The sequence below is a fragment of the Lissotriton helveticus genome, chromosome 5_1 (genome assembly GCF_964261635.1).
Source record: "Lissotriton helveticus chromosome 5_1, aLisHel1.1, whole genome shotgun sequence".
In the NCBI taxonomy this organism is placed as follows: domain Eukaryota; kingdom Metazoa; phylum Chordata; class Amphibia; order Caudata; family Salamandridae; genus Lissotriton; species Lissotriton helveticus.
The window spans coordinates 366,947,064-366,972,064 of record NC_136065.1 but is presented as its reverse complement, the minus strand read 5'-3'; the positions used below and the strand labels follow the sequence as shown (position 1 = coordinate 366,972,064).

At 48.8% G+C, this 25,001-nt stretch overlaps 1 long non-coding RNA gene across 1 annotated transcript in view; it reads right to left on the bottom strand.

Annotated features, from left to right (window-relative positions):
* LOC144753168 (uncharacterized) overlaps positions 1-22,668 on the bottom strand; it is a 231,932-nt gene extending 209,264 nt beyond the window's left edge. Inside the window, exon 1 of the long non-coding RNA XR_013594228.1 lies at positions 22,226-22,668. This is a non-coding gene — a long non-coding RNA (uncharacterized LOC144753168). The remainder of the gene's footprint in view (positions 1-22,225) is intronic.
* Positions 22,669-25,001: the final 2,333 nt, after the last annotated feature.

Below are 25,001 nucleotides of genomic sequence, written 5' to 3'. Positions count from 1 at the left end.
CCTCCAATCGCAGCCTGGTTCATGCGCCTATGGCATGTTATTACAATGGAACTCTTTACACATCGGTTGCAAGCCCGGGACACATGCTTCAAGGCTGTCTGGCGACCTCTGGTTCGATACTTATGTACTGTAGAACATGCGCGTCATATGCCTGCTAAGCTTCGAGCGCTGCGACTCTATGAGGACTCTGTGATACCCCCTGACCCCGATAGACTGCTGTCATAGGCACCCTGAAGCACTCCGCCCTAGCCTCCTGGAGTGCGGGGACAGGCCTTCTGTCCCATAGTCCTCTACACGGGGCGCACACCTCGCCTCCGGATGGCCCTTACCCTTCTTCGCTTCCCCCACTTCTTTCTCCTTTCTCACACTTTAATTATTCCTTCTGTCTTTCCAGCTCTATCATCTTTACTCCTCTGCCGATGAGAGTTTGGGCCTGAGAGGTCCGTATGTTGCTGTTACAATGGTTCCCAGTTCGTATTCGACCCTAGGGGTCGGGCTATTACTTGCACAGACTAAATGCCTGAACATAAGACCAAATGACGCGGCCGGCCTCAAGGGGTTGTAGGCGGAACGCTGTGTACAAATAGGAATGAATGAATGGCCTTCTACAGCCATCACTGTGCTTTCCGGCAATGCGGACGGCCCGGCATGGGTTGTAGGCTTAACGCTGTGTGACAATCTGAACTCACGTTTGAAAATAAAAAGATTTGAAATAAAATAGTGGTATAAGAACCACGTCACGAAAAAAAAGGATAGGCCTAGCGCCTGGAGAATCGCTGGGGCTACGCTGTACTACCAAAGGATAGGGAGCAGGAAGCCCACGGGATGCGCGTGCAGTGTCTTTACACACACGCGAGTTACCATAGAGTTAGAATGGGAACAAAAGAAATGGAAACTGGTTCTTTTAGGTCACTTCGGATGGACAAGGAGAAAGCTACTTGAAAGTTAGACACTAGGATAGTAAATACCCACAGGAGCACCGAAGTACTCGCGTTACCTCACCCACAGGAAGCGGGTGCATAGGTGTCAAAGTGTGTCAGGTTTTGTCGCTGAATCCTATGGAGCCTTGAAGAAAGATGCTGCAGGAGACCAGGAGGGAAGTGTCCGGTTGGATTCAAGGGCGGATCGAGGATGAAGAGTACCTGAAAGCAGAGGGGACAGAGTCTGGGTCACTAGCCAGTGACCAGGAAGGAACCAGGAAGGAAGCAGGCGATGTCGCGAAGCAATCAGGTGATGTTGTGCAGCTTATCTCTGCAGCCACATGGACCAGGATGTGTCGACGACGACCAGGCGCTGGATACGGTCCCACGAAGGCTCTCGCTGTCGGCGGTGTCGACTTCCGCATTGGAGTCAACAAGCCTTGGCAAAGGCAACCCACGCAGGAATCGAAGATGGCTTCTGGATCAGACCAGCAAGGTGTGATGGGCTTCTCCTTTTCAGGGAAGCAAGGGCCAGTGTGGAGCAACCAGACCAGCGGTGTAGATTCAAGGTTTCGTCATCACAGAGGCCACTAGCCAACGGGCAAGTGACCGTACAGACGCGTCGAGCAGGAAAATGCAGAAGGGACCCACGCAGAACTCGTGGAGTGTGGAGGGCTGATCTTCGGTGCAGTTGGTGCTCGGGGCTGGGGCTTCTCAATCCCCAATGCACAACTTCGAGGGTGCCTCAGAAGTTGCACGGAAAGCAATTCGCTGGCTTTCCAAGATGGCCGGTCCCACGTCTCTCGTCGCCTCCACGGGTCTCAGCTCTGCTGTGACTGTGGATCGGGCTGTTGGAAGTCTGGAAGTCCGGATCTTGTCAGGCTCTGTGCTCGGGCTCCGGGAGGAGCGTCAACAAAGCAAACCGTTGATCGCTTGATGGTGCCTGCTTGTGCAGGGTGGTCACTCCTTGACCACAAGGGAGATTCTTCAGTCTTCTATGTCGAGTAGAATGTCGAAGATCCAGAGTTTCGTTTCGAGTTTCAGTCAGGATACATTCTAAAGTCCTGAGACTCAGCTCCTACCTATATATCAAATTTAGGGGCTGGATTACCTGCTAGGTCCCTCCTATGGGGCTGGAGTGCCCATGTGCGGGACCCCGGAAACAATATAAAAATATATATGTAAAAAACACATATATCTAGCTCCACATATATGTATGTACATATATTATTTTTTCTCATACCAATGCAGCCCCAAAAAGAGGCTAACACAATGTAAAACCTTGTACATGTACTGCAATTATAAAGGAAACAAAAAACACATTAAATCAAATATCCTTTGAATGTTGTGTTTTAATGAGTAAAACCACTCATAACTCCTGAAAATTGCTCATAAAAAGACATTGTTAGTCTCAGGCTGCATTGAAAAGCATAGAAAATGAAAGCATTTTCAACAAAAACTGGCACTGTGCCTTTAAGGCAACCCTGAACCCAGGCTTCCCATCATGCCTCAGGGGTGACAGTTAGGTAAGTTGTTCTTTGCATAACCCTGAAGTCAGGGCTAAATACAAACATGAAAACGTACAGCTCTCATTTACCTGGGGAGGCGGGTGGGTGCTTATGACTTTGATGAGGATACCCCTGGAAGAGAACTAGGATTACACGTAAGTAACTAATCCTTCTCTTCCAGGGGATCCTCATCAATAGTCATAAGCACTGAATAGAATAGCAAGCCCAACAACCACCTGCAGGTAAATGAGAAGTACATCTTCTACCTTAAAACACCCAACATCACAGCCTAGACTGGCTGTTAAACAGATACCGCAAGGAGGCCTGGCCTACTTGGGTATCTGCTCTCGTGTCAGAATCAAGACAATAATGTCTGGTAAATGTATGGACGGACCGCCAGGTCGCCACCTTACAGATCTCAGACATGGGCACATTATTGAGAAAAGCCGCAGTCGCAGCTCTTCCTCTGGTGGAATGCGCCTTGGGAGAAAACCCCAGGGGTTTTTGCGCTAGCTGGTAAGCAAGTTTAATACATGAAACGATCCATCTGGAAATGGAACGTTTCGAGGCAGCATGGCCTGTCCTGATCGATCCATAGTTAACAAAAAGATGATCAGAATGACGAATCACTTTAGACCTGTCAAGATAAAATTTTAAAACCCTTTTCAGGTCTAAAGAATGCAGAGCCCTCTCAGCTGGAGTAGAGGGGTTGGGGAAAAAAGTGGGCAGAGAAATGATCTGATTTACATGAAAATCAGACACCACTTTAGGCAGAAAAGATGGATGCGTCCGTAGCACCACCCTATTCAAATGGAACACCGTATAGGGTTCTGATGCACAGAGGGCTTGAATCTCGCTCACTCTGCGAGCTGACGTGATAGCCACCAAAAAAGCCGCTTTCCATGAAAGATGTTGTAAAGTAGCTTTGTGAATGGGTTCAAAATGAGGACCCATTAACTTTGATAGCACCAAGTTCAACTCCCAGGGTGGAGAAGGAGGACGCACTGGAGGGTATACTTTTTTTAACCCTTGCAGGAAGTCCTTGACAGATGCTAGCTGGAAAAAAGAGGTTTGAGAAGGCGACCGCCTATAAGCCGTTATGGCCGCTAGGTGCACCTTGATGGAATTAAATTTTAAACCTGCTTTAGCCAGATACAACAAATAAGGAAGAACTACTTCTTCTTGACATTTGATCGGATCATGACTATTCTGTATACACCATATATAGAATCTCTACCACTTGCATGCATACGAATGTCTGGTGGAAGGACGCCTTGTCTCTTTCAGAATGAACATGCAGTCCTCTGGCAATCCTAGATGGCCGTATTGGATGACCTCAGGAGCCATGCTGCCAAGCTCAGTGACGGAAGATTGGGATGGAAGATCCTCCCGTCCATCTTGGACAACAGGTCCGGCCAGCATGGCAGCCTCTTGTGAGGAGTCACTGACAGATGAAGCAGGTCCGTGTACCACCACTGCCTCGGCCAATCGGGAGCAATCAGAATCATTGTTGTGCACGAGTGTGTTAGCTTGCTTACCACCTTTGGAATCAACGGGAGAGGTGGAAAGGCATACACAAATTCGTTTGACCAGTCGATCAAAAGAGCATTCCCTCTCGAGCCTGGCCGGTGGAACCTGGAGGCAAAGCTTCGGCACTTGGCGTTTTGTTCGTCCGCGAACAAGTCTATGGAGGGACGACCCCAGAATTGAAAAAGTTCCTCCACCACTTCGTCGTGAAGAACCCAGACTTCTTTGTCGTCGAAATAACGTCTTAGAGAGTCTGCCCTCACGTTTTGCTCTCCTGGAAGGTGAACCGCCGTGACAGATAGCCCTCGAGCCAGAAGCCAATGCCAGATCCTCTGCGCTTCCAATGATGTTTAAGTAGTACATCGTGGTGGTGTTGTCCGTCTGTACTAGCACAGATGCCTCTTGGAGTGAGGGAAGGACCGCTTTGAGAGCCAGGTGTACTGCTCTCAGCTCTAGAATGTTGATATGGTAAGTGCTTTCCTTGTGTGACCACTGACCTTGAACCTGCAGGGAGCCCATGTGCGTTCCCCAGCCCAGAAGGGAAGCGTCCGTGATCAGTGTTTGTGCAGGGGGAGGTTGATGGAACAGGACTCCCACCTGCATATTCCGAGCTTTTGTCCACCACGGAATAGAAACTCGAGCTGCGTCTGAGATGGTGATGGGATCGTCCCAGCGAGCCGATTGCTGATCCCACTTGTCCTCCAGATCCTGCTGAAGAGGACGCATTCGAAGTCTGGCGTTCGGGACCAGGAAGATACAAGTCTGGAACTGATTCCTTACGTTGACTGGGGAAGGACCTTTCACCAGCCAATCGTCCAAGTATGGATACACGAAGACCCCTTTGCGACGTAGAGCAGCCGCTACCACCGCAACACACTTCGTGAACACCCGAGGGGCCGACTTCAACCCAAACGGCAGGACTTTGAACTGATAGTGGGAGGTCCCTACCCTGAACCGAAGAAATCTTCTGTGACTGGGGTGTATTGGGACATGGAAATAAGCATCTTGAAGGTCCAGCGAACACATCCAATCTCCCTTCCTGAGATGTGCATATATTTGGTGAAGCGCCAACATGCGGAATCTTTCCTTTATGACATGCAGATTTAGCGTTCGCAAGTCCAGGATGGGTCTGTATTCTGCCTTCTGTCTTTTTTTCTTGACCAGAAAATAACGGGAGTACACCCCTTTTCCCCTCTGAGAGACCGGAACTCTCTCGATAGCTGACTTTTCGAGTAGAGTGGTGACTTCTTTTTGCAGTAGGTGCAGTTGATGATTTGATGTTGACATCGGGGGAACTGGTGAAGGAAGACGACTGAAACGAAGACAGTACCCATTCTGATGCGTAGACAACACCCATCTGTCTTTTGTGATGCTTTGCCACTCTTTCAAATGCTTTGTCCGGCTTCCCCCCACTGGAGTGGTCCACGGCGCTGGGGGAAGAGACGATTCATTGCTTGCTTGAGCCTTGCCGTTGTTGTTGCTTTGGCGCTGATTATTTCCCTTGTAATTACGCTTGCCTTTATACTGGGACTTTTGCTGCCCCTGCTGATCTTGGCTCTTCTGCCAGTTCGGGGTTTGAACCCGCAGCTTTGTAGAGCCCATGTTGAAGGAGCGAAATTTTTTCTTGAACTCCTTCTTCTTCTCAAGACCCACCGCCTTGAGAGTTTCCAGTTCGGCTTTCATGCGCTGCATTTCCTCGTCTGCACTTGTGCCAAACAATGAAGCACCTGAAAAAGGTAAGTTCAATATACGTGCTGTTACCCCATGAGCATACCCATGAGCTGCTAGGGTAGCACCATCCGCTGCGGCGCTTATCACCTGGTTGGAGACTTGACTGCCTTCCAGGAGGATTTCCTCAAAGTCCTTACGGTCCTCTGCTGGGAGCTTCTCCACAAAACGTTGCAGAGAGTCCCACAGGGATCGGTCATACCGCCCCAAAAGGGCTTCCGCATTGGCAACCTTGAGAAAAGACGCTGATGTATTGCAGACCCGCCTACCCCACGAGTCTTGCATCTTACTGTCCTTATCCGGAGGAACAGTTGAGGGTGAGGCAACTGCATTGGACTTCCTCGCCGCCGCGATAATCACTGAGCCCGGGGGAGGATCAGCTCTGAGGAATAGCGGATCGTCCTCTGGAGATTTGTACTTTTTAAGAATCCTTGCCGGAGCCGCTTTGACCGTCGCTGGGGTTAAGAAGACGTCCATAACTGGCTCTATAATCCCCGGTACCAAAGGCGGTTTGGGTGCAGACCTATGCTGTAGTGTCTCAAATATTATCGAGTTCTTGATCTGCGGAGATTTTAAGGTAACTCCCAGCTTAAGAGCTCCCCTACCCAGTATGTCCTGAAAAGTGAAGATATCATCGATTGGAGATACCCTCGTTGAAAGAGAGTCTGACAGGGTAGGAGAGTAGTTTCTGTGAGAGCGGGTCGAGGAAGAAGTAGAAGGAGTTCTTCGGTCTCTCCTTGTGCTTCTTGAGCGTGATCTACGCCTGCCAGTTCTCACCCTGGAGCGCGATCGTTCCGTTTGACGAACTGAGGAGCGCGATCTTTCCCTCTGGCGCACTAGAGAGCGCGATCTTTCCCTCTGGCAAACAGGAGAGCGTGACCTTTCTCTCTGGCGAACTGGGGAACGTGATCTTTCCCTATGGCGAACTGGAGAGCGTGATCTTTCTCTCTGACAAACTGGGGAACGTGATCTTTCCCTCTGGCGAACTGGAGAGCGTGATCTTTCTTTCTGCCTCACCGGAGAGGGTGACCGTTCTCTAGGCCTAGAGAGCGGTTGCTGCAACCGAGACGCTGTCTCCTTGTCCGGAGCCCAGTGATGAAGTGGCTTGTACCATCTCGGTGAAAGTCTGACAGTAGGCGATTTATGTGGAGGCGTTGGAGTCCGAACCTGAGCCAGCCGCAGACCTGGAGCGACCGCGAGAGTCCCTCTGTTCCGGCGACCTCTTCCGCTTGGCAGCGTGACTGTCACTCACTTGCGAGCCCTGGTCATCCTCCGCAGCTGAGGCAGACCTAGACTACCTTATAGACTGCTGTGCCACTGGCTGAGGCTGGATCACTGGAGTTCCATGCCTCGACGTCGATCTCCGAGGAGGTGAAGTCCATACAGGCTTCTCCAACGTCATTCTTTGCTCATTTTTCGACGGCGAGTGCCCTGCCGACGTTTGTGAATGCCTTGACGTCGAGCGTCGATGGTGTGACGCCGACGAAGGAAGCTTCGACGCCGAACTACCATGGTCCTTCGACGACGATGAATGCCTCGACGTCGAATTTCGATGGGCCGTCGACGGAGAATCCCTCAACGTCGAACGCCGATGACCTGGCGACGACGAAGAATGCTTCGAGGTTGATCTCTTCCTCGATGTCGATGGCCGATGACCTGACGACGGGGGATGCCTCGACGCCGATTGCCGATGACCTGGCGACGACGGAGGATGCCTCGACGTCGAGCGTCTATAGCCAGACAACGACGGAGGCTGCCTCGACGCCGAGAGACGATGACTAGGCGACGGCGGAGGCTTCGACGTCGAAAACTCTACCTGAGCCTTCGACGACGGAAGTCTCGACGTTGAGCCGTCCTGCTTCAACGGAGACCTCGACGTTGCACTCGTCGCTGCACATCGCCCGGTTGACGGCAGCGGAGTATCTTTGACTTTCGACGCTGAAGACTTCCCCTTCTTCGTCGTTGGAGACCTCGACGCCGATCCCGACGCCGAAGGAGAGCAGGTCGGAACTTTCTTCGACGTCGACCGCTTCATAAGTCTCTTTGGAGACCTACCTCTCTCAGAAAGTCCATAAATCCTGCTTCTCTCTCTGTCCTTGATAGTTCTGGATGACAAGGACTTGCAGTGGACACAAGATGCTACCTCATGAGAGTCAGGTAGACAGCGAATACACACAGGATGTGTATCAGACCAAGCCTTCTTATGCCCACAGGCAGTGCAGGTGTCAAAAAGAGCCTTAGGCATTTCTGACAAAAAATTAACCTTTTTTGAGCCCAAAAAAGGTATAACTATCTCTCTAGGGTAAAAAACCGTCGAGTGAGATCAAAAAATTGAAGAAAACAACAAGTAATTCTGACAGAAAGTCAAAAAAAGGTGGGAGCTGTTAACCAGGGTCCTGACAGAAGGAGCCGGAAAGAACAACTGACCTAACTGGCACCCCTGAGGCATGATGGGAAGCCTGGGTTCAGGGCTGCCTTAAAGGCACAGTGCCAGTTTTTGTTGAAAATGCTTTCATTTTCTATGTTATTGCTTTTCAATGCAACCTGAGACTAACAATGTCTTTTTATGAGCAATTTTCAGGAGTTATGAGTGGTTTTACTCATTAAAACACAAAATTCATAGGATATTTGATTTAATGTGTTTTTTGTTTCCTTTATAATTGCAGTCCATGTACAAGGTTTTACATTGTGTTAGCCTCTTTTTGGGGCTGCATTGGTATGAGAAAAAATAATATATGTACATACATATATGTGGAGCTAGATATATGTGTTTTTTACATATATATTTTTATATTGTTTCCGGGGTCCCGCACATGGGCGGGAATATTCAGTGCTTATGACTATTGATGAGGATCCCCTGGAAGAGAACCTATTGTCCAAGCTTCCCTCGCTGGAAGGACTCCCAGCAGCAGGAGGTCAGACTTGTGTCTGTGGCAGCAGCATCCATTTTGTAATGCTGAGGCTCTGGTTAACTTTAACCGGGATTAGTAGGAACAACATGTCTTCTCCCTCTAGAAGGGTGGAATGCTACCCCCGTCGCCAGAACTGGCGAGGGGGTAGTATTCCAAAGCGTATGACACCTTACACAACATATTTTGATAAAGCCAAACAAAAGTTAGCATTCAACCGCGAGGATTATAATGCACTTAAGAGTATATGGTATGGTTATATCCTAGAACAGCTATAAGGACATGGTTCCGAAAGCTGCAGATAGGCTCAGCTCATGCTAGAGCCTCATCTCACATAAAACCAAGCACTCTGCCTCCAGGATTGTTAAGGCCTGCCATAGGAGTGACTTATGGGTGTATATGTGTCTAGATATAAGGTTAGATATAGGAATACTATATCTAAGCAAGGGGTGGATTACACGACCTTGCCCCAGCTGAGTGATCAGCCAGTTGTGTCAGTTCGGATGGCCAGCCAGGGGTGGCAAAAGATATGCTGCAGCGCCTGGTAGGCCTTGGATGCACCTATGCCTTGGGTACCTATGGTACACTATACAGGGGCTCATAAGGAGACCCAATATCCAATTGGAGATGTACCTAGAGTACATGGAGTCCATTTTACAGAGAGAGCAGATAGCCTGGGGCACTGATTAGCAGGATCCCAGGACAACTAAGTCGAAAACCAGCTAAACACAAGGCAAAAAATCTGGGGCAACCATAGTCAGGTATCCACCTTCCTACAACTAGCAAAAGTGTTAGTGTCTTTTGGTTTTACTTTTGGGAAACAAGTGGCAAAATGGGTTAGTTCTAAGAGAACTCCACACATTAGACCACTAGATTTAGCCACTCCACCTCTTTGTTTGAAAGGATCTAAATGTGGGTTCTATATGAGAATGAGAGGATGACTGAAAAGCCATTCTTTTGACAAACTTACTTTCTTCTAAACTCAGGATCTGAGTGCATAGCATTTATGTGCCCTATCCAAACAGCAAAGTGTTTATTGTAACTACATTTCACTGACCATCTGTGTCAGCTCATGGTCCAAAATAGTGTTCAAGAAATGGTGGGGTGGGTTACACCTCAAGCAGGTAGCCAATTGAGGGTAGGCTGAAATTAAAAGCACAGCGATAGGCCCACTCTGGAACTACACTATGTTCCCACCACAAGTCCAAACAAGCATTGGCATAGCCAATAGGTCTCGCCTTTGGGACCTTATAAGTGTTTAGCCATGCACCAGTTGATTTTGTTGCACCAAGTATATTGTGCTGGATAACTAAACACGTATAAGGTCCCAGAGGCGAGACCTATTGGCTATGCCAATGCTTGTTTTAATCATGTATTTGACCCTGCCATGCTGCTTGTAAATTAATACGGCCTAGAAACGCGGTAAAAAAAACGCTCAAATCCATGCGTCCAGGCCATTTCTGTGCATTTCCGTGAGTATTCTTAACAATTTCCATTACCAAATTCTTACTGGGGCTTTTGGGCCCCCTGGGGACATGGCCACACGCCGGAGGGGAGGGAGGGAGGGGGGCATTGTCTGAAGACCTCTGGAACATCGTTGGAAACTATGTGCTGCTTCTCAGCCGAACAGATTGTGAGCCCTATAGTGTTCATTAAAAGAATACTTTACTAACCTCTGTATTTATTACATCCACTCACTACTCACAGCTATTAAATTAAGATTGTACTTGCATAAGCGGGCGTAGCTGTCAGTGGTGCAGCCGGTGCAATGGCACTGGAGCCCCAGTGAAAGGTGGCCTCAGCATCAGCTGCCCTTGAGCTCAGAGGTCCGCGGTGAGGTCTCCAGGCAGACCGCCGCTCTGCTGTGGCTCTGGGCACTTAGAAGCTGCTTTCTCCCAGGGTGTCAAGACTTTCGTTCTGATAGTGCGCTGCACGCGTGCTTTTCTTGAGCCGGGAGGGATACCAACCAGCATGCTTAATGCGCAGCCGCAGCCAAACAAGCCTATGTCTTCTGTGCTCACCAGAACATAGAGCTTCGATCACAGTGCCACACGGGTCCCTCAGTCATTGCGCACAAGTGAGCAGGAGACTGAGCCAGCAAAGTGAACAATGAGCCATAGCTGTCCATCGGGCAACAGGTGCACACACTCTGGCGCGCGATAATTCACAGTTAGTGATTTTATTTTTTGAGTAAGAGGATAACGTCCATTTCTGTGCTTGAAATATAGCTATGGCCCTTCCCTGTTAAATTATCGGATGTGTTGGAAAACGGCTCTGAAGTAATAGTTTTGTAATGAAATATAGCACAAGCAAAACCCAGACCCAGTAGAGGGCCCCAAATCCGTTAAAGTGCGAATTGCTTTTTTCCAATTCGCCCTGTGATTTGGAGGTCTTCTTTGATTTTTTAATTTTCCCTGAAATCTGGTTGTGCACAGTCCCACCTTTTGAAGTTATATTTGATCTTGGTGCAAAAGGTAAAAGGAGTCTAAGGCCGTCAGGAGAGCGTGTGCCTCTCGCTTTTCAGTATGCCACTTAACAGTGTTGCCAAGCACTGGTACTCACAGGCGAGAGAGGTACGCAGGTGCCTGGTCCAAGTCAAGAATCCCAGGCTCAGGCCTCCAATGCAAGAGGTCTTCGGCTCATAGTCTCTGCTTACAACCCCCCCATGTTCAAACTATCCCTTCTCTGTTTTGCACAAAAGCAGTGTTGTGCTTGACATTGCCAAATGTTTACAACAGGCATGTCCTGGTCCTCAAGAAGGAAAACAAGCAGAGTGTGCGCCTCGCGCTAAAAGTGGGAGGGTTGAGGGGAGTGCGGCCGGCCGACAGCACACAAAGCGTTTCCATTGCGGGAGCGAGCTAGGGGCACCATGTGTTTGTACGTTAATTACAAACATATGGTGTCAAGCTCGCTCCCGCAAGGGAATCGCCAAACGTGCATGCGTTGCCATTGAAGGCAATGGAACGCGTGCACGTTTTTAGGGGAAAAACCAAAGCGAAAGCTTAAGGTCTTTTTCCTATGCAGCGCATGCACCCTGCTTAGGAGAGACCTACAAAGCAATATTGCTTGTGGAGAAATTAAGTACACTGTGATTCTGTCTCCTTCCAAAGTCACAATTGATGGCATTGGAAATTAACCAGTGTTTAAATACATGTTGAGTCTTCCTCCTCCAAGTTACCATGCTGGAAAGATGGGTAGGGCTACTCCTTAGCAGGCGTCCAATCAGCAGTGGGCTGAAATGTAAAAGTAGCAATTTGCCCACACAAGCACCACCCAAAGTCCCCAACACACATTCAGGCAGACAATACTGCTTGTAGAGAGGAGGAAAAGTGCACAGTACTGCAGTCTCCTTCAAGAGTCACAACACATGGCATTGGAAATTAACCTGCTTAAAATATATGTTGAGGCTGGTAAGTGAAAATAAGCGAAATATCAGTGCAGTAGTATGGTTTCTTCTCCAGATAATTATGTTCCCGCGCACTCTGACAGTAAGTGTTAGCTAAAGGCATACAAGTATAGAGACAGACCCGGACAGCAAGCACATTGACAAAACTTTTACAAGACATGCAAGAACACACACCAACAGAATGCATGTTCAGACACACGATACACAACAGAAAAAACGTGCACAAGAGAAAGTTACAGAAGACATACTAGCAGAACAAATTGCTAAACATATTGATGTAAAATGACCAGGCAAGTTGATGCACTATCAGAAGATGTAAGAAGGTATATCAGTAAGTAATGTCAGGTGTCTGCTGACATATAATTGAAAACTAGTAGAAGAGATAAAAAATATATAAAAGTCAACATTGGGACTGCACTGACTTACAAATTCCCCTCACCCAAGAGTAAATTGATGTGGCTATTCAGGCCATGAACTCTGGGAAAGCCGTGGGCCCAGATGGATTTGCGGTGGGATACCATCGCTGCTTCCAGACCTTAGCCCCTCGCGTCCTGGAGATGTGCCAGGAAGCAATCAACACAGCACAGTTATCCCAGAATTGGACTTGGCAACCATCGTGGTCTTACCTAAAGTCAACCATTGCTTTGACCGTTGTGCGTTCTACAGACCCATTTCCCTTATCAACACGGATGTTCAAATTTACGCGAAAGTCCTGGCCAACAGACTAATACCACGCTGCCTCAACTGGTTCTCCCAGACAAGTGTGGGTTTATGCCCTACCAGAGTACTAGACACTGCATTCACAGAGTTTAAGTAGCACTGGCACGCCTTGTAGAGCTAAAATATCCTTGGGTTCTCCTATTCAGATTTTGAGAAGGCGTTTGACTCCATCAGCTTGGCCTTTCTTGATGAAGTGCTGGTGAAAATAGGCATCAGACCTCAATTCCATTCATATGTCACGATACTGTATACCAGTTCACAGGCCCAAGGGTGCATCAATAATACTCTTCCCTCTCTATTTCTAATAGGATGTGGTACCCAGCTACGGTTCCCATTGCCCCCCACACTCTTTGCCTTGGCCATAGAGCCCCTGGTTGTTTGGATCAGATAGGATGCACAAATATGGGACTTTAACTGGAGGGTGGCAATAGAGGACTAAATTGCGCTCTATGCAGAGCATGTCCTTCTGTTTCTCTCCCAACCTTCCCTCATGGGCGCTGGCTTACTTCAAATGCTGAGCCTTTACAGTGAGGCGTCTCTCCTGCAAGTTAACTGATCCAAATTGGTGCTGGCTTCACTGGGGTGTGGCGGAGAGGCAACAGATTAACAATCGTGACTGCCAATCTGCAGGCTTATTATACATTAGCTGGGCATACATTAGCTTGGCATTCATATAGCGCTGGAGACTAAGCTAACGTGGACCTTCAATCTCAAACACATGACAGACAAGCTCACTGCAGATGGAAGGGTAGCCCTTTGTGCAATGGTTACACAGCTCAGACTAGGGTATGACCTTCAAACTGTCCCCCTCCCAAAACCACACACTTGGTTACCGCACACAATCACTAGGATACTATCGTTCCTCTGGTTTAACTGCCCTCTTGCATTGCCTGTGGTAAATGTGTTTGCTCACCCTACAATGGAAGGATGGGCATGGCCGATATACGCCTATGTTACTGGACAGCCCATATCCTAGTAATTAATGATTGGCTGTTTGGCAGTTGGCATGATCCCACTTTTCGGCATGAGATTGCATACATAGGCCGCAATAATATTCTGGGTACCCTCTATGGGAACACCCCCCCTCCCAACAGTCTAAACCCCACCAGAGTGGCTCTGGTGGCTTGGCGGTCTACGCGTAGGTGAATTGGGAGTGGAGTGATCACCTTGGAGATGCCACTGTAGATAGGACGAGTGCTGTGCCCATCGCCCTCAGAGGATTTGCTAGATGGGATAACATTGGTATTTCCACAGTGGGTGATGAGTGGCTTGGGGCCCACTTAAAATAATTTCATACACATCAAGCAGAATACTCCATGCACAAGTCCTAGTTCTTACGTTAGTAAACCAGTAAAAGTAGACACTGACTGAACCACTCCGTAGATTTGTCAGGGTAGGTAACTAGGGGCGTAAACACAAGCTCCTGCAGTGCAGCAGGGGAGTGGGAGTCAACCCTTAAGGGGGGCCCTTTCAGCCATAGGCCAAAGAATATCTGTAAAATATTGGAGACTCGTGGCCACTGATCACATTCTGCCATCACTTGGAGGGCCATCAATTTTCGTTGTGCCACAGCCTTTAAAACTAATTAAGAAGTGTTCAGTTGTGAGAAAGTGTCAGCAGACACACAACCGCATGTGCATGGAATATACCTAGATATACAGAAACACTGACAAATCACAGCAACATTCATACAAGTGCATGGCATACTGCAATGACAACAAATAGTTATTCAAAGAACGACAAGGCAAATAACCTGGATATAGGTTGCAGTGAAACATTAGAGAAGGAGCATGAAAAAACTTGCCAATCAACAAGGAAGGGTATAATAGGGAGGTTGAAGCGTCAGACTGGCCTATAGGGTAATTAGGCATAGCCTGATGGGCTAGTTTGAGAAGTGTGTTTGTATGCCATGTTTTTTGGTTGTTTGTGGGCCTATTTTATGGTAAACAGGGCTGGTTTATACTGGTGATATTCTTGACATTAGAAATAAACATTGCCTGCAACAAGCTCAAATCCATGTAGTTGTCCATACCTTGCAAAACACGTATAAGGCATATATTTACAAGTTTAAAACTGCCCCAATTTGCAAACATGTGCCACATTTTTAGCTTTCTAAATAACTAATGGTGCCTGTTAGAACTGGCTATTTCTGGTAGGCTAAGGCTGACGCCAAAGCCAGGCAGAAACCACCATTCTAGTCAGGGTGAGGGAGTCACACGCCAAGATAACCCCTGCTCACCCCCTTGGTAGCTTGGCACGAGCAGTGAGGCTAAACTCGGAGGCAATGTGTAAAGCATTTGCGCCAGCACACAACAGCAACAACATCCTAGGCACACCACAAAAGGGACTCCACACAAGGTTATATGAAAATAACTTTTGTATTGTCAAAACACATCAGATAAAAATCACGCGTGTACATTGTGCCAACTGGCACGGGCAATATTCATAAGGGATTATTTACAAGACAGGGCCACATGGGCCACTGTCAGAATCAACACATTTAGAAATAGTACTTTGTAGATCATAGAAAATAAGATATAAAACAAAATAACAGTTATGGATCACATCCAGTAACTACTGGGAACAGGTAAGTACCACCTACTCAACCCTAACCACCTTAGGAGAATGTCACGCAGGGGACCCGGACCTCACTAGGACCACCTGTATTAGAAAGAACAACCACCTAAGAATAAAATACATTTAGGGGTATAAACAAGAACACATTACCCATGATGCATGAAACACATTCAGAGGAGTAGTAAAGGAAAACACATGATGCCTAAAAACATTCAGAGGTGTAAGACAAGGGAAACACATGATGCATAAACCTACACATTCAGCGGTGTTCAGAACAAAGCACATGATGCAATAAAATACATTCAGAGGTACAGCGCAAGAAGACACATGATGCCTAAAACATTCAGAGGTGCAGCGCAGGGAAAGAAAGATACATGATGCATAAAAACATTCAGAGGTGTAAAATCAAGGAAGACACATGATGCATTAAAAACATTCAGAGGTGCCCCAACCCAACTCAATAGCGCAAAAACACACAGTAGACAATTACCATCCTAAACATAGCAGGTAACCACATTGCGCAAAACTTACATACCAGCCCCCATCCAATAAAGGGCCTACAGAGCCCTGTGTCCAGAATGTCAGGGCGCGCTGCCATGCAGCGCCAGTCAGGGGTGCGCCAACGGCGCAAAACCTAAACGTTGCAGGTGCCCACTACTTGCTGGGCACCTGGGAACCACACAAGAGCTAAACGGTGCAGCTGCCCACTAATTGCTGGGCAGCTGTGAATCAACAAAAACTGCGCATGGGGCTGTCACTAGCCCCTAGAATAAATCTGCGCCAACTGCTGAGCCACACAGGCTCTGAAGACACTCGTGTCCACAAAGGTTGAAGCCCCACAGGCTCTTAAACAAATATGCCCCCTGAGCCTAGCAGGCTCCGTGACCAACTGTGGGGGGGGGGGGGTCGTTGGAGCCCCCCTCGGGGGCTCGACATCAAGGAAATGCCCCCAGCCTATCTAGGCTCGCCAAACAAAAATGCGGGGGTCGGAGTCCCTCTCGGGGGACTCAGCCTTAAGGAGATGGCCCAGGAGCCCTCTCCGGGCTCTACATACGGTGGGGCGACCCTCTGCCAACCGGGGCCGCCCTTGAAGCCCTTGTGGCTTCACACAGACAATAAGCGCGAGCTCGCGCTACTGGGGAGGGGGCGGACACCGACAATGTGTCCCGGCGCCCCTCCCTTCTCTTCTGCCCCACTCACCGGGTCTCCAGACGATCAGCGGCTCTCCTCACTCGGGGCTCTCCCTCCATTCGGGGAGCCTCGCGCCGGACTTCTCTCTCTCTCCGGGGCTCCCTCAGCACACGGGAGCCCCAGCAGCAGGCCACGCTTCCTCCTCTCTTCCCGGGGCTCCCTCCAGATCACGGGAGCCCCGGGCGGCCATCACCACTCTCTGCCTCTTCTTCTCTTCAGCCGGCCTGGCCAATCAGAGCGCGGCAGCAGGCGGGACTTCCTCTGAGAACCGGAAGTCCCGCCCCACATCAGGCACTACGGTGCCTGACTTCCTGGTCGCGGCGCGAGGGCCGCGGCGCTGATTAAAAAGTGGCAAAATGAGGGGTGGGCACCCTCGGTTTTACAATAAAATATACCAGCGAGGTGGGCACTCGCAGAGGGGCATATAAACGGGAGAATACCTGTCCCTAAAAATAAAGTGCACACAAAGCACTCGGGGGGGGCACACCAAGGGCAGGAGCGCTTCCCACACGGGATAACCACAGCGCTCTGCCAGAAATCAGGATAAAAGCGCCCAAGCCCAAAAATAAGGCGCAGGAAGGCTGTAATGAAGCCTTGGCAAAACCAAAGCCATCCAAAAAGGTATCAGCAGTCCTGGAGATCGAAGGATGGAGCAACAGAGCCCCCAGCAAGGAAAATGCAGCTTCTCCATGCTGCAAAAGGTCCCAGAGATTCCCAGGGGGCAAAGCCAAGTCCCCCCCATCAGCCCAAGCAAGGCAGAGGGGTCCCCCAAGAGGCCAGGAAAGTCCATCAGGTGTCCAGGGGCTGGGCAGGGCTCAGGGATTCCCCTGAGCCCAAGCAGCAGCACGCCTCTGGCAGATTCAAGTCCAAAAACAAGAACATTTTGGAAGGGGACACAGCCCCTTCTTATACAGAAAAAAGTCTTTGAAGTCTCTGTGTAGGCAGTGTGAAAACCAGCTAGAACTGGTTATAGGGAACTCTCTTCAGTGTCAGGGACAGAGGTGATAGTCGCCCAGCGGGGAGGTGGAGCCAGCATTGTGGTCAGGCAGGCACAGCCCTTCACTATCAGGTGCTATCTCCTCCCACTTCCCTGGCAGCAGATGCTGCCTTCCATCCACGGGCTGACTCAGACAACCTCCTGGGGGCTCTGCAGCCCCTGTCACACTCAAACCAGACAGTCAATCCACAAGCAGGCCCAGGCACTCCTGGGCCAGGCTCACCAGCCAATCACGTGCCAGCAGACTCACTACACAAATATGCCAACTTCTAAAAGTGACACTTCTAGACTAGACACAACCATGCCGCATACACCATTACGCAGCATTCAATCTCACGAGTTCGCACATATCAAACTCGACCCTGCACTCCCCACACATCAGGAACTACCATGGGCATACATACTCCCCATTCATTCCTATGGGATGGCAGGTCACTCACCACACATACACAGAGAGCTCACACACTTTACACTATACCACAGTGAAAAAGTGCGCAGAGGCCTAAAATCACCAACACCAGGTCACAGAAACAGGCTAGGAAAAAGCAAAAAAATGTTCGGGGTGAACCTGCCAAAAAGGGCCAGGTCCAACAGTGCCACTTTTATTTTGGCGCCCTGGGCCTGTTTTCGGTCACAGTCCAACCCTGGGAGGCTGGCAAGAAATGTGAATGTAATAGTTAATAACAACTGAAAGGTCAATACCAGATGAAGCAGCAGCTGGGTACACAATCACAGTAAAATCCAGGAGGGGGGTGTGCAGGCGACTACTCAATCTTTAGGCCAAAAAGGCTACTAGCCATCATATAAACAGCAGGGTGAATTACTAGGAGAGACCAAATAAAACACATTAGAGAGGGGCAAACACCACTGAAATGGGGACTGGGGCTCAAAAACCCATGGAAGAAGAGGAGGACATATAACCAGAGACACTGGAATTATGTGGAGAGACAGCACCAAATTATGTGGCAAGAAAGCTCAAGTTTTGCAGCATAACGAGGCACATTTTTTGAGTAGTATGTTTTCATTATTTTGTAATTTTTAGGTTTCACCTGCACAGCAATCGCATTGTGCTTGTGAAATCACTTGTATTTAACAGATCTTAAAAAGCGGGTTCTTATCAGTTCCCATAGTCGAATTACTGTGTTCATTCGCTTTTGTAAGGAACTTTTTTTAGTTAACTGCCCCTGGCTGCCCGCATTTACAATACTTCTAATTAAAGCTATTCACACTGGTTAAGCTCCATTCACTGTCAAAATGAGATCTCTTCCCACAAAAAAGGCAGACACCTTCTAAGGGGAAACGGCCACTACAACGCGGCCGTTTCCACGAAAACCTTTACCACGCATGCATTACAACGCATGCGTGGTTACAACGACAGCCTTTACCACGCATACCTTTACTACGAGATACGTAGTAAAGGCATGTGGGGTAAATGCTAAAAAAAAGAAAAAGGGGTCTTGGGGGGTCTCCCCCCAAGGGAAAAAAAAGTGTGGGATTAAAATGGGGGTTGGGGGCAGTCTCCCCCACCCCCCAAAAAACCACACCCGATGTTCCTAAACGGAGGCAATCAGCGTTGTTTAAGAGGAAACGGAAAGGACCTACGACGTCAGTGACGTCACCACGGAAGATGGAGAGAAGACGACATGAAAAGGTAAGAGGGAATTTTAGTTAAAAAAAAAAAATAATAAGGGTAAAGGGCAGGGGTAATTATAAGGAGTGGGGGCTGAGGGGTCATGTAAAGGTACAGGGGAGGGGTATAACCTTTACCAAGAGTATGCTCTTCCCATGCATACATTTACAACGAAAATCGTTGTAAATCTATGCGTGGTAAAGGAATATTCGTGGTAAAGTTTATGCGTGGAAAAAGCATTCCGTTGTAACGCATGCGTGGTAAGGCATGCGTTGCAGCGGAATGCGTTGTAATGACAGGCAACCCTTCTAACAGTATGCTGGAATGATTGCTTTTTATTTCTTAGTTGTGTAAAGCAGATGCTTTAGCCTTAGAACATTTGTGGCATTTCCAATTCAAGCCTCAGAATCTTTCTTTGTACTCTGAAGGCATTATTGGATTGATTTTTTGCAACTTAATCTTTTTGGTCATTATGATCAAATTCTAAATTTTGTAATAAACATTGCACGTTAAAAATAAAGTTAATATACATGAGTTATGCTATATTTTACTACTTAAAAGGCAGCCACAAGTGCAGTTACCTTACAGACAACAGGGCCATGATTTGAATGGAGTTGTTATTCCCTGATGACCGATCTGAAGATTCGATGATGAAGGCAGTCTAAAGAAGATATTACATAGAAACACTAATGGGTTGGAGGAGAGGTGTAAAATCCGAGTTTAATCTTTGATGAAATAAGGACCACTACACGAGGAGTGAATTCGGCGAACGGAAGGTGAGAGCAGGGCCGGCTTTAGTGCTGGTAGTGCCTGGTGCAACAATCATTTTTGGCTCCCCCACACCACATGACTGCCTCCTTGGATTCACTCACTACCAGCAGGCAAAAGTGCCCCCATCTCTTCAATCATAAGTAGGGCTCCCGGTTTTATGGTATTTATTTTTTTGACATTTCCGTCTGTATTTATCCATATTTATTTTTTGTCAACTTGATCTGTATTTATCCATATTTTTTATGGGTTTTGTGAAACAAAGAAAGTTGGAACTTGTATATTTCCACATTTATTTAACCAATAAATATGCAGTCACGCTTGAATGCCTGCCAGGTTTCAGTGATATGATCACCCGCAGAAGATGAGTCAATTCACTCATGAAAATAGCACATTTCAGTATCAGCCTTGTGCATATCTACTGTTTTTTAACCCCCTAACCCTGTGGTTCCCAAACTGTGCGCCGCGGCTCCCCAGTGCGCCGTAATGCGGTGCCAGGGGCGCCGCGCACACTAGGGTGACCAACCGTCCGTAAATTCCACGGACGTCCCTACGCCTTTTTCTGTAATTGTGGCCATCACAGGGAGCAGCGCTGCTCCCCTGTGAGAGGCCTCACCCCCGCTGCTGGAGCCGCCTCGCACTCCTCCTGGAGCACAGGAGCAGCCCCTCCCGTCCATTGAAATTCCGATGGGGCTGATTGCCACTTACTGAATGACAATGGGGCAGTCAGGGGTGTTCAAGCATGTGGCGGGCTCCTCCTGCCTCAGTGTACAGAGGGGCATTCTGTTAGATAAAAAAAGTAAAACGCCCACGCTGCAATGTTAGAGAACACTTCATTTAAAGAAGCCTGTGAAATAAGTTTAAAAGAACAGGTTAACGTTCTTTCACTGTCTCATCATTTTTTAACTGAAGTATTTTCAATATTATATTCAACAATGCCATGGTTGCTGCTTTTTTATTTTAAGGAACTAGCAACCATTGACAGAGCCAATAGTCCTGGCTTGTTGTTGGTGCAATGATACTTGCTGTATTATATATCTGGATGCAATGACAGAAACAACATAATACCAGTCGGGCGCAACACTATGCTAAGCGCAGATTTTTAGCCTAGGTGTTTTAAACTGCGCTCTTAATTACATCCAACACCCCCTTTGAAGAGACCCCCCATTTTTTTTACACCGCTTAAAGCCCTGGAAACAACACCATGTTACAGTAACCTCACATCCTGGCACTGTGCATCATGTGTGACTCATGACTTCTACGTTTTCAGTCTGCCTATGTGCAGGGGCATAGTGAACTCTCCCCCACCGCACCCCACCCCTTGCTGTAGTTCGTTCTTGATAGGCCTCTTCTGCCTGCAACTCTGCAGACAAAGGCTCAGCTCATAATGTGGAAAGGTGGGTGAGTAAATAAGTTAAGGAATGTCTGAATGGCTGGATGGATTGCTGAAAGGATGAATGCATGAATGAAAGGGGGAATGGATAGATAATGAAAGAACGGATGGATGGATGAGTGAATGAGTGGAAGTATGGATGAGAGAAAAGGTAAATAGATGGATGTATGGGTGGAAAGGTAGATGGATGGGTAAAAGTGTGGATGGGTGTGTGAAAGGATGGATGGATGAGTGAAAGGGCAGCTGATTGGTGAGTGAATTGGTGGATGGGTGTGTGAAAGGATGGATGGATGGATGAATGAAAGGGTAGATGATGGGCAAGTGAATGGGTGGATGGATGAATTGATAAGTGAAATGGTGAATGGATGGATGAGTAAAAGGGTGAATGTAAGGATTGATAAGTTAGTGAAAGGGGGTAGATGGACAAAAGGATGGATAGATGAGTGAAGTGAAAGGGTGGATGGATGAGTGAACGGATGGCTGGATGAGTGAAAGAATGCGTCCCAATTACTTTAAGGAAGATAACAGGAGGTACATACCACCCACCCACCGGTAAAAAAAATGGTGGGGAGCCACGGCCAAATGCCGATTAGGTCAAGGGAGCCACAGGTCAAAAAAGTTTGGGAACTACTGCCCTAACCTATCAATCCACAGTTATTGGCCTGGCAGTCATGGTAAAGTGTATTTAGAATCACTCAAAAAGCACCCAATTTCCGTTTTTATCCACATTTAAAAATAAATACAGACAAGAAATTAAATGGTTTCGTGTCTGTATTTATCTGTAAAAATCTGTAAAAACGGAAAACAGGGAGCCTTAATCATAAGATACGGCTAAACACAGCGCCCCCTGAGGTCAGCGCCGGCGCCTAGTGCGGTTGCACCCTAAAGCCGCCCCTGAGTGAGAGAGAACATTATACAATGAGAGGAAAGTGGAAAAGAAAAAAGGCAGACCTGAAGCAGCCGGTGATCACCGAAAACCATGTTGAGCGCTAATGGAGGCCTGCTAATGTAAAGTATAAACGGTCAACAACTGGGGAAGAAGGGGTTGCATCTCTTCTTTGGGCAGTAGCAGCTGAAGATGGGGCAGACAGGTGGCGGTGGGATTATCGGCGGGCAGCATCCTGCGACGCAGGCACTTCTGCCACAGATAGGAGGTGGGCAGGTCTTCTTGGGGCACGGTGGGCTCGGGCAATTTAACCTGCAGCAGTTGAAACGGCAGCAAGTATTCCTAGGTGGGCAGCTGTGGGCCCCCGAACAGTGACGGGGCATTGCTACCAGTAGAAAGTGGCGGGAATTAGAAGCGCGCGTCTCTAGTGCTGTGTCCTATAATGCGCCACAGGTGACAGGGAGTCACAAGGAACAGAAGGAGAGGAGCATACGTCAGGCCGGGGCGGGCGGGGCAGAGGACTGAAGGCGGCTCAAACCGTCAGCAACGTTAATGACGTGGAGCTGCATGACGATAGCCTTTGGTTTCTATGACGAACAGAAGTGGGCGGAGCCACGTCCTCCATTTCTAACTTGATCTGTCGGCACCTTCATTCACATCCTGTTTACAAAGGCCGCACAAAGTAGCCGTCAAAGTGTTCTTTGTGAGTGCAATGGAGGTCAGGGAATGTTTGCGGCGAGGTCAAAGGGGTCACTAAAACGAATAATATGTCAACTATTTTGTTGGACTTTCGCTCCCAGGTTTTGTAGCGAGCGCCCTAGGCCCACGTGCTAAAGAAAGGCTGGATAGGGACACATGTTGGTTGTGAGTGTAACTTGCCACGAGTATATGCGCCTATTTCATTAACAAGGTAGAGAATATTGATAAAAGCCTCTCAACCACGAGGGGCAACGTGATCTTTAAGGAGGGTTAACAGGTACTATAAAGGGACGAACCCCACGTTTCCTTCATTGTTCTCCTTCCCTTAACTATCTTGACAGAGGTAGACACCCTCTGCAATAAAATTCAATCTGGATCCCCAGCTGACCCTATGAAACCTGACCAATTTAGTAAATTCCCAAAACATCTTTTGCCAGTCTGCGGTGAGCTGATTAACCTATCTCTGGTGACGGGGACAGTACCTGCCGCTTAGAAGTATGCCAAACTCACCCCGTTGTTGAAAAAACTTTCTTCGGACGCATCTAAACCTAAAAATTAGGGGCGTGGCCAAGATGGCAGCGAGATAGGACGTGGGTCCCTGTCCCTCCGGCGCTGCCACACTTTAGCCTTGTTATATCGCCCAATCTGGAGCGCATCTCCGAGCCCCTACAAGGGTAGAGATCCGAGTGGACAGCCCAATATCAGTGCCTTGCTTCTTTCGTAGCTGATTGGTCGAGTAGCTGGCAGGGCTGGCGGATCAGAGGTGCGTGGGCCTGACGGACAACGGGACTGCCTTCGCTTGGCCCCATCACTCTGGAGTGCGGGATGGACACCGTGGAACCCCCGAGCGGTGGTGGAGCCCTGTGGTAGAGACCGGAAGGTGAGGCAGTGCCCGGGAAGAACTGAGGTGAGGAGCGGAGGGCCTAGTGTGGATGGCACGGCCTGGCGGGGCTGATCCCGGTCCGCAGATCGGCAGACGGCATATGCTGGGGCTGCCACCAGTATCTGCGAATTACAGCGAGCACGGTGCTTTTCCCAGTGAGGCCCCGGCTGCGCTTGTCATCACGGCGGGCTGCCACCGGCCCCGACTGCAGGTTAAGGCTGCCGTTTGAGGCGGCAGAGCGCTCCATCGCCCAAAGAACTACTTGAGTAACGGAGGATTGGAAACGATGTGAAAAGAGACGCGGCCATACAGTGTCTCAGTGCGTCCCGGGAACTGTGTCGTGCGGATGTCCCTCTTGGGAATGGGTGGCGTACCGAAGGAGGCAGTGAGTTGAAGCCCTGTAAGCCTCACAGGTCTGTCCAGAGCCTCATCCTGAACTCACCCTGCTGACTCCTGGGCCGGAGTCTGTGACGAGGGGGCCTCTGCAGTGCGTAGCGGGCCACAGGGTGGCACAGATCGGTCCGTAGTCCGGCGGACAGTGCGGGCACGGGTGGTCCCTCCCAGCCCACTTTTGCTCAGAGTGGATTGCGTGCCAACCTGCCCCACTGGGTAAGGAATCAACTAGCTTTGAACAGTTCCGAGGACAGTAATCCGGACGCAAGGATTCGCTACTAACGGCGGCAGCGGAGTCACGTTCTGAGACCTACGGGGGCTGTGCCAGCTCCACGGACCAGAGAGGTGAGCGATATTGAGAGGCACTATGGTGGGGAGGGCTCAACATGGCGGCAGCGAGGGCCCGGAAGGAGAAGTCGTTGAAACAACTCCTACAGAAACAAGCAGGGCGATCGAATACTCAGACAGAGACAAGGGTTAGCCAAATGGAAGGTGATGATTCTCCAGCGACCAAAGCTTTCATGGTCAAACTCTTCACGGCGATAAAAGAAGACATCCACAAACTTCAAGCTCAACTAACTGCCGATCTAAAGGAGGTTAGACGCAATGTCGACGGCATCGGTGAGAGGGTGGCGACCCTGGAGGAACATGATCTCGGCAGGGAAGAAGAACTCCACCAACTGCAACAGGTTATGATATGCCTCCGTGAACAGAATATAGACCTCCAAGCTCATGCAGAGGACCTGGAGAACCGCTCCAGACGGAACAATATACGGATAAGAGCTGTCCCATGGAAGGAGAAAGGAGATGATCTTCGTGCCTATGCTAGTGCCTTATCCCAACAGATCCTCGGAAAGGAAGAGTGT